Source organism: Ursus arctos, unplaced genomic scaffold (assembly GCF_023065955.2).
Source record: "Ursus arctos isolate Adak ecotype North America unplaced genomic scaffold, UrsArc2.0 scaffold_16, whole genome shotgun sequence".
NCBI lineage: Eukaryota > Metazoa > Chordata > Mammalia > Carnivora > Ursidae > Ursus > Ursus arctos.
Window position 1 is genome coordinate 44,370,284 of NW_026622830.1, and position 9,170 is coordinate 44,379,453.

Sequence of the window (9,170 nt, forward strand, 5' to 3'; positions counted from 1 at the left end):
AAAAAACCCTGCTCCTTGAAATGTGGTATGTACATACAATAGGATATTATTTGGTCTTAAAAAGGAAAGGAATTCTGACGTATGCTGCAATACAGATGAGGCTTGAGCACATTATGCTAAGTGAAAGAAGACAGATGCTAAAGGACAGATGATATATGATTCCACTTTCATGAGGTACACAGAGTAATCAAATTCACAGAGACAGATAGTAGAATGGTGGTTGCCTGGGTCAGGGAGAGGGGAGAATGGGAAGTTACTGTTTAATGGGCACAGAGTTTCAGTTCTGCAGGATGAAAGGGTTCTGGAGATGGATGGTGGTAACGGTTGCCCAACAATATGAATGTAGTTATTACACACTGTATAGTTAAAAAGGGTTAAGACGGTTAACTTTATGATTTGTGTATTTTACTGCTATAAAAAAAAAGATTGGAGGAAAATTGCTGTTGGCAGTCTTCTGGGGCAGGCACAGATTGAATACATGACAAATGAAGCAGCAAGTGACTCTGCAGCCAGAATAGCCTGCCATAAACTGGGTTCTATAAGACTCAGAGTGTTAAGGAAGGGAGGACCCAACAGTAATCCCTTGTAAGATGGACATAGCAGATACAGGATGGGGCATGAACAGGTTCACAAGGGCAGGTAATTACATAAGCAAGAGGCCATCATTCCATGCCATCCATCACCAGTTTCTCTCCATAAGCTAATGCCTGAACCACATGGGTGGGTCTTCTGAGATAGAGGCATGTGAATGGACATATTGAAGTGAATATGAAATATAACAATTTTCATATTTCATGTTAATGTCCAACACGGAAAAGACAGTAAAATTCAGGTAGACAAAATGGCTCAGCCTTCCTCCATCATCAACTATTCCAGTGCTGGCAAAATAAGTATGTGAACTGAAAGGGAATGATGGCAGGTTTCGGGGTCATGCATGGGCTCAACAGAATGGGATCTCTCTCACCCTGGCTAATGCTGCTACTGAATGTCCAATATGCCAACCACAGGGACTAATGGTCCTATTTATGGCACCATTCCTCAAGGGGACCAACCAGCTGCTTGATAGCAGGTTAATTACGCTAGACCTCTCCTACTCTGGAAGGAGTGGCCATTCATCTTGACCAAAGCAACATACATTCCAAGTATGAGTTTGTTTGTCCTGTCCTCAGGGTCTTGGCTAGAAGCATGCTTATAGGGCTTACAGAGTATTTGATCTACCAACACAAGATCCCTCATTATGTCACATTGGACCAAAAGACCTACTTTACAGCAAAGGTGGTCCTTCAATTGTCTCATGTCTGTGGGGTCTACTGGTTCTTTTGCATTCAGTACCACAAAGAAACAGGCAGCGTGACAGAGTAGTTAAATGACCCTTTCAAGGCACAACCAATGTGCTAGCTGAGAAACAACATCATGTAAGAATGGGTCTCTGTCCTCCAGAATGTGGCACATATCCTAAATCAATGGTGATTATGTAGTACTGTGTTTCCAGTAGGTGAAATCAATAGATCTGGAGTGAACATAGAAGTGGCCCCATACACCATCACTTCCAATGATTTACTTGGAGAATCTGTACTTCTATCTCTGTAATTCTAGGTTCTGTGGTTCTAGACATTCTGGTTCCCAAGAAAGGGAACACTCCACCAGGGGATGCAAGTGTCCTACTAAACTTTAAGATATGAACACCAACTTCGGGATCCTCATGCCAAAAGACTAGCAAGCAAAGAGATGGGTCACCATCCCGGCAGGGTAACTGACCCTGATCAGGAACAGGTGGGGCTGCTGCTACATAGTGGGGTAGGGAGGAACATGTGGGATACCCAGGTGACCCATTGGGTGCTTCTTAGCTTTTCCCTGACCAGTTTTGGTGATAAACAGACAAGAGCAGCAACAGTCTGCAAAGGGCATGGAGACTAGAGGTTCAGACTCCCCAGAGATGAGTCCTCCTGGGTCACCCCATCAGGTAAGCCACTGAGGCCAGGAGAGGTGCTGGCTGAGACTGAGAGAAATCAAGAATGGAAAGCAAGGGAGGGGAAAAATGAGTATCAACTGCAGTCCCAAGACAGCTGGAGCACCAAGTTCATCTAACTTTCCTCTTGTAATTACATTTCCCCAGGAAAAAACAAGGAGAATCCTGAAGGGGTGAATTGACAGTGCAGCAAGTGAACCTCAGAGGACAAGGGGCATTCTATGGTGGATGCTGTGAGACCATCCAGAGTCCCTCTTTATGACTGAGGCACAACTGTATGGCGGCATGGCAGGTGCCTACTTAGGGCTTACTGTTGAGTCCCTCCCCAGAGACAGCCATTAGCTGAAGGGAGCTGCCTGGCCCAAGTATCTGTCCCTCCTTGGGGACAACCTATATCTATATTGACTGGTACTGAAGGGGCACAACTTAAAAGATTGCTAGTCTTGAATCTAAATATATTCCTTTGAGATAGTATCACTAAATTGAGGTCTACAGAAGTGCATTCATTCACTTGGCAAATACTTATTAAGCATACACTGTATACCTTAATTATTCCAAGAACTTGGTATACATCAGTGAACTAAACACACAATTCCTGTCTTCATGGAGTTTACATTCTAGTGGGAGGAGACAGTAGTCAACAATCCACATAATAAGACAGTGAATTATATGGTATAAAGAAAAAAGAACAAGGTAAGAGAGATAAGGAGTACAGGGAAATGGAGAATAGCTACAGTTTTAAATAGCCTTGTCTAGGTAGACCTCCCTGAAAAGGTGACGCTGAGCCATCTTGAAGGAGATGAGGGAGGGAGCTGTGTGATTATCTGGAAGGAAACTGTAGCAGGCAGAAGAGACGGATCAGCTAGGCTCATACCTGATGTGTTCAGGAGACAGCCAGGAGAGCATGCAGCCACTGGCAGTGAGCAACAGGGACTGCAGTACAAGAGGAGGTCAAGAGGTAAACAGGTGGAGGATACAGGGGCCCACCTTGTAGGCCATTGTGTGAGGGTCTTGACTTACACTGAGGGAAATGGAGAGCCAGTGAAAGGTTTGATCAGAGGACTAACATGATCACTTCCATTTTAACAGGATTTTTCGCTCTGCTTTGCTGAGAAGAGACCGGTGGGGGAAGGTAGAAGCATAGACACCAGGAGATAAACTAAGAAGCTCTGGCAATAGTTCCAGTGAGACATGACGGTGGCTTAACAGGGTAACAGTAGAGGTAAATGAGGAGATTCTGGATATATTTTAAACATAGAACCAATCTGATTCCTTGGTGTATTGATGGGGGTGTGACAGAAAGAGTCATGGATGACTCCAAGGTGCTCTGTGTAAGTCACTGGAAGGATGGAGTTGGGGGAGGGGTGTCAGAAGTTTTGGACATATTTGGCCTGAGAGATCTAATAGACTCAGAAGCAGACCCTGCTGGTGCTCCATTGACAAGCTGGAAGTGCTTGGGAGTTTGTGTCCCCACCCCCAAAGCCACCCTTGGACAATGACTGATGAGTGCAAGAATATAATAGCCCAGCTCCAATTTCTTGCACTGTGACAAACTTCAAGCCATAACTCACACTCCAGAGCACCTTTGTGGGACCAAGCTGAAGCCACCTTCTGCAGAACTTTGCATGGTATTATCCCTTGCTTGGTTTCCTCACCTGCTCTGTCCCTGTCCTGCTTCCCCCACTGCCTTACTAGTTTCTCCTAAGAGTGGCCCCTTATAGATCATATACACAAACCTTCATCTAAGGTCTGCTTCTGAGGAACCAGACCTAAAATGACATCCAAGCAGAGATAGATATATGAAGGAGATAGATGGATATATGAATCTGGAGTTCATCAGAGGGCTTTTGGCCAGAGAAATAAATTTGGATGTCAACTACATATAAATGTACTTAAAGGCATGACCGTGAGAGTGACTTGGTATTATTCTTTCATCATAGACATGCTTTCATCTTGAAAGTAATTCAGGGAATCAAAAGGCTGATTCCTTTTTAAATATTATTAAATTGTAATTATAATTTAATTATAACAAAATGTCAGAAGTTGATACTTGTTAAAGATGGGCTGTGCATTTATAGAGGATCATTATATTACTCTTTTTACTTGTGTGCATGTTTGAAAATTTCCACAATGAAAATCACACAAGCAATATATACATATGCTCTCCTTTAGAAAAAAGAAATAATTGGGGGAATTCAGGAAGGTAGTCAAAAGATACAAACTTTTAGTTATAAGATAAATAAATACTAGGGATATAACATAAAACATGATGGCATAATTAATGCTGCTATAAGGTATATGGGAAAGTTGTCAACAGAGTAAATGCTGAGTTTTCATCACAAGGAAAAAATAATTTTTTGCCATTTGTTTTTATTGTACGTGTGTAAGATGATGGATGTTAACTAAATTTATTGAGGTAATTATTTCACAATATACGTAACTCAAACACTTATGCTGCATACCTTAAACTTCATAGTGATGTATGTCAATTATATCTTAATAAAACTGGTAAAAAATAATTACATAGTAAAAAACTAAAAATAATAGAAATTTCCATCAACAATAGATATGTAAATTGTGGTTTACTGAAACAGCAATGATTATGATGAACTACCTGTAACAATATGAGTGAATAAATCTTATAAACATAATGTTGCAAGAAATGTACACAAAAGACTATATACCATTTATGTAAAACTCGAAACAGGTAAAACTAATCCATGCCATTAGATAAGAGTGTTTTACCCTTGGGAAGGTATTGACTGAAGGCTACATCAAGGAGATTTCTGTGATGCTAGTAATGGTCTTTTCTTGGATTTGGTGCTGGTTACGTGTGTGAGTCCACTTATTCAATATTTACATTGCGTTGTGAACATGCTGAGATTTTACCCTGCCACAATCTCATGGATGCCAGCGGAAGACATGAGACTCCCAGATCAGAGACAAAGGACTTTATTACTCGCAGAAATCATGTGTTTCATGTTTGCATCAGTTCCCTTTGACCTCTAAGTACCGTGGGGGTGACATGAAGGTGAGCCCAGGTGGATGCAGCATACACACTGGGTTTGCAGCAGACCTGAGGGACCCTAGGCTTAGGAAATCTCAGTCTTTTAAAGGGGCTGCAAACAAACTGCTCAAACTTTGTCCCAGAGGGGGACATTATCTTTGCTACATTGGCCAGCAGACAAACCTTTCCTTGTCTCAGAGAGAAACCATTCCTGTGTTCCAAGACTGCTGTACAAACATCCTTGAACAGATAGTCTGGAACAAAAGTTGTTGGTGCCTCCGCTCACAAGACGTGAAGTATAAATACAACACCCATGGAAAATTGCCTCCCAACAATTTTGCAATAAAAATGTACATTTAAAAAAATCATGGCTTTCTGCTCCTCCCTGTTCAACAGACAGCTGCATCTTCTGGTGCAGTGCCAGCCTCATCCCCAAAACATGATGCTGAAGGTCAGAGTAAATGGATTTGGCCTTATTGGGCTCGTGGTCACCAGGTCTACCATTCACTCTGGCAGAGTGGATATTGTTGCCATCAATGACCCCTTCATTGACCTCAACTACATGGTCTACAAGTTCCAGTATGATTCCACCATAGCAAATTCCACAGTACAATCAAGGCTGAGAAAGGGAAACTTGTCATCAATGGAAAGCCCATCTCCATCTTCCAAGAGTGAGATCTCCCTATCAAATGGGATCATGCTGGTACTGAGTATATTGTGGAGTCCACTGGGGTCTTCATCACCATGGAGAAGGCTGGGGCTCACCTGAAGGGTGAAGCCAAGAAGGTCATCATATCTGCCTATTCTGCTGATGCCCCCATGTTTGTGATGGGCATGAACCATGAAAAGTATGACAACTCCCTCAAGATTTTCAGCAATGCCTACTGCACCACCAACTGCTTGGCCCTTCTGGACAAGGTCATCCATGACAACCTCAGTATTGTGGAGTGACTCATGACCACAGTCCATGCAATCATTGCCTCCCAGAAGACCATGGACAGCCCCCTGGGAAGCTGTGGTGTGATAGCTGAGGGACTGCCCAGAACATCATCCCTGCTTCTACTGGCACTGCCAAGGTTTTAGCAAGATCATCCCTGAGCTGAATAGGAAGCTCACTGTCATGGCCTTCTGTGTCCCCACGCTCAACACGTCAGTCGTGGATCTGACCTGCTACCTGGAGAAAGCTGCCAAATATGACAACATCAAGGTGGTGAAGCAGGCACCAGAGGGCCCCTCAAGGGCCTTCAGGGCAACACCGAGGACCAGGTTGTCTCCTGTGACTTTTAACAGTGACCACTTTGTCAACCTCATTTCCTGGTATGAAAATGAATTTAGTTACAGCAACCAGGTGGTGGACCTTATAGTCCACATGGCCTCCAAGGAGTAAGAGAGCTCCCTGGACCACCAGCCCCAGTGAGAGTAAGAGAAAAAGAGAGGCCCTCAGCTCTTGGGGAGTCCTTGCCTCAACTCATCCCCCAACACACTGAGAATCTCCCAACCTCCACAGTTTCCATCCCAGACCCCTGAAGAAGGGAGGGGGCTTGGGAACCTCTACCTTGTCACATGTCATCAATAAAGTATGCTATATCCCCTCCAAAAAACTCATTTGAGTAAATCATTACAGACAAGGCTAAAGATAAAGTTTCTTTGACCATTTCCCTTTTCCAAGTCAAGAAGTGATTAATGTTGGGTGCATTCCTTTCTAGACTATTAGCTATACAATATCTACATATGTATGCCTATGTATGCCTGTACATGCCAATATACATATGTATAGTATGTATATAGATATATATAGAAAGAGAGAGAGAGAGAGAAACAGAAAAGAGGGATTTGGAGCACAGTATGGAATAAGTTAAATATATGACATCATATTCTACATAGCATTCTGTAACTTACTATTTTCACTTAGCAAGGTCTTCGTATTTCTTCCCTTTTCTGTTTCCTTGTCACTACATACACACAGATTTTCCCCTTTCTTCTAAATTTTCTGCATAGCGAGCCATGGTATGGGTGCACTACAGTTCAATTAAACATTCCTCTTTGGGATGTATTCAGTTTTTGCTGTTCCTTTGTTTTTTGGATTTTTTGTTTTCGGGTTTTTTTTTTTTTTTGCTATTACAAACAGTACTTCAATGACCATTGTCAGACAGGTCTCCTTATACATTTGTACAAATATTTCCCTAGGGTGGATTCCAAGGAGGACTGCTGCCAAATTGCCCTCAAAAACCATTGTTCCAGTTATCTCACTAGTAGTTTATGAGTGCCCATTTCCCCATGAACTTGCCAACAGTGTACATATTGTTGATTTTAATTTTTGTCAATTGGAAAGGAGAGGAAAATGACGTCCTGTTGAGGTTTTAATTTGCATTTCCAAGATCTCTAGTAAAGCTGAGCATATTTGCCTACCTCATTTCTTAGATCACCGTATCTTAATATTTATGTGCCCAGGACCACAATGGGTACTTCATGCAAAATATTTCACTTTATTCTCACAACCCCTCCCTGGTATGGTAGTGAGGAGGGAGCCACTATTTTTTCCCACATGGCAGGTAAGTCAACTGAGGCTAGCTTGTGTTCACACATCTAGTAAGTGTTGGTGGCAGCAAACTCTTCTTCTAAATAATTACACGGTATCTGTTCTCTTCTTCCTCAGTAAGAGAACCCAGATGGTGGAGGGAGCAACAACCCATCAGCTTCGAATCTCCCCTTTCCAGCCTTCTTTGTGGGTAGAAATAGCCATGTGAAAGCTCTTACAGATGAGCTATAGATGCAGTTGGGTAGAGGTGCTTCCTGTGAAGCTCCTTGGAAGGACAGTGACCATCTGACTCCTTGGCTTGCTCTCCTCTCTTCCTCCCCCTTAAGATGAGATGACTCAAGCTGTACAGCCGTGACATGCCCTTGGGCCATCTTGAGATGGAAGTGAAGCTCCAAAAAAGCTGGAAGAGGGAGACAATAGGAATGTGGGCTATTGATTGAGTCATGGGGCCATCCTACACACCCCCAGACTACCTACTTCTGGAATTCTTGTCACGTGAATGAGAAATGACCCACTCTGCTTTTCTGTTATTACTGAGACAGTGATGGAGCCAGGATTTGAACCAAAGCCATCCTCATGATTTTGACCCTTAATCTATGCTGAATCACTGTTTTTTTTTTATCCGGGCAATACTCTCCACACAAAAGGATGCTTTCACTACAGCAGTCACCTCCAGTGGCCATTAAAGACTGGCAAAAATCTTGCTCTTGGCTTTTCTTCTTCGGGTGATTGGACTTGCATGTCCTGCTTCTGCATCAGAACAATTTCAGCCTCATCACGGCAACAGAACAGGTAGTGCTTGTGAAAAATAAAAGTGGAAATAGACGAATACTACATAACTTCCTTTACTGGTGGTGCCTACACAGAGGAGCAGGGACTTAGAGAAAAGAACAACATGGCAAATGTTTAAAACAAAAGTTCCAGTCCTGGCTTTACTACTCTATTTGCTGTGTGATCTTAGAAAAATCATCTCATTCCTCTTAGCTCCCTTTTCTTACATGTTAATAAAATAAACCTTTGTGCCATAGGCTTGTGATGAGAGTCCAGTGAGGAAATACACATAAAAGCTTTTCAAAAAAATCAGCGCTGCCCTGGCTACAGAAAGAATCACTGTATAAATATTGAATTCCTGGTGTACATGTACACCATAGAAAGCCTTGCGGTTATCATTATCCCATTTTAGTGACCCCAATTTTCTCCCTCTTTTTTAGCCATTGTGTTGTGGGAGACCCCATAAGACACAGGGACATTGTCACAGTGAGGGGTAGGTGTGCCCATATGTGTGTGTTTTTAAGATTTATCCTTTTTCTCATTGAGTTTCATATATTTCATGCAAAGGATTGTTGAATATTCATTGATCTATCTAGTATCCCCAAGTATGCTATTAGAAATGCATTGCTTATCTATATTTTTGAAATGTTGAAATAATTCAGTGTTGATCCTTTGTGAGATAGGTTTGCTACCTTTAAACTGAAGTGACAATAACACCCCAGCCGTCTTCTGTTTCTCTCAAGTTGTACTGATATCCTTGATGTCGCTAACAAACCAAAGCCTGCCTGTGAGAATCCTGTATGTCACCATTAAATTGAAAAAGGCCCGAAGTATCGAAATCTCACTTCTGGTAGGGAAGAGAATTGAGAAAAGAGCAAACCGAT

At 42.4% G+C, this 9,170-nt stretch overlaps 1 pseudogene; it reads left to right on the forward strand.

Moving 5' to 3' along the window:
* The first annotated feature begins 5,346 nt into the window (after positions 1–5,346).
* On the forward strand, positions 5,347–6,363 carry LOC113246782 (glyceraldehyde-3-phosphate dehydrogenase-like; annotated as a pseudogene).
* Positions 6,364–9,170: the final 2,807 nt, after the last annotated feature.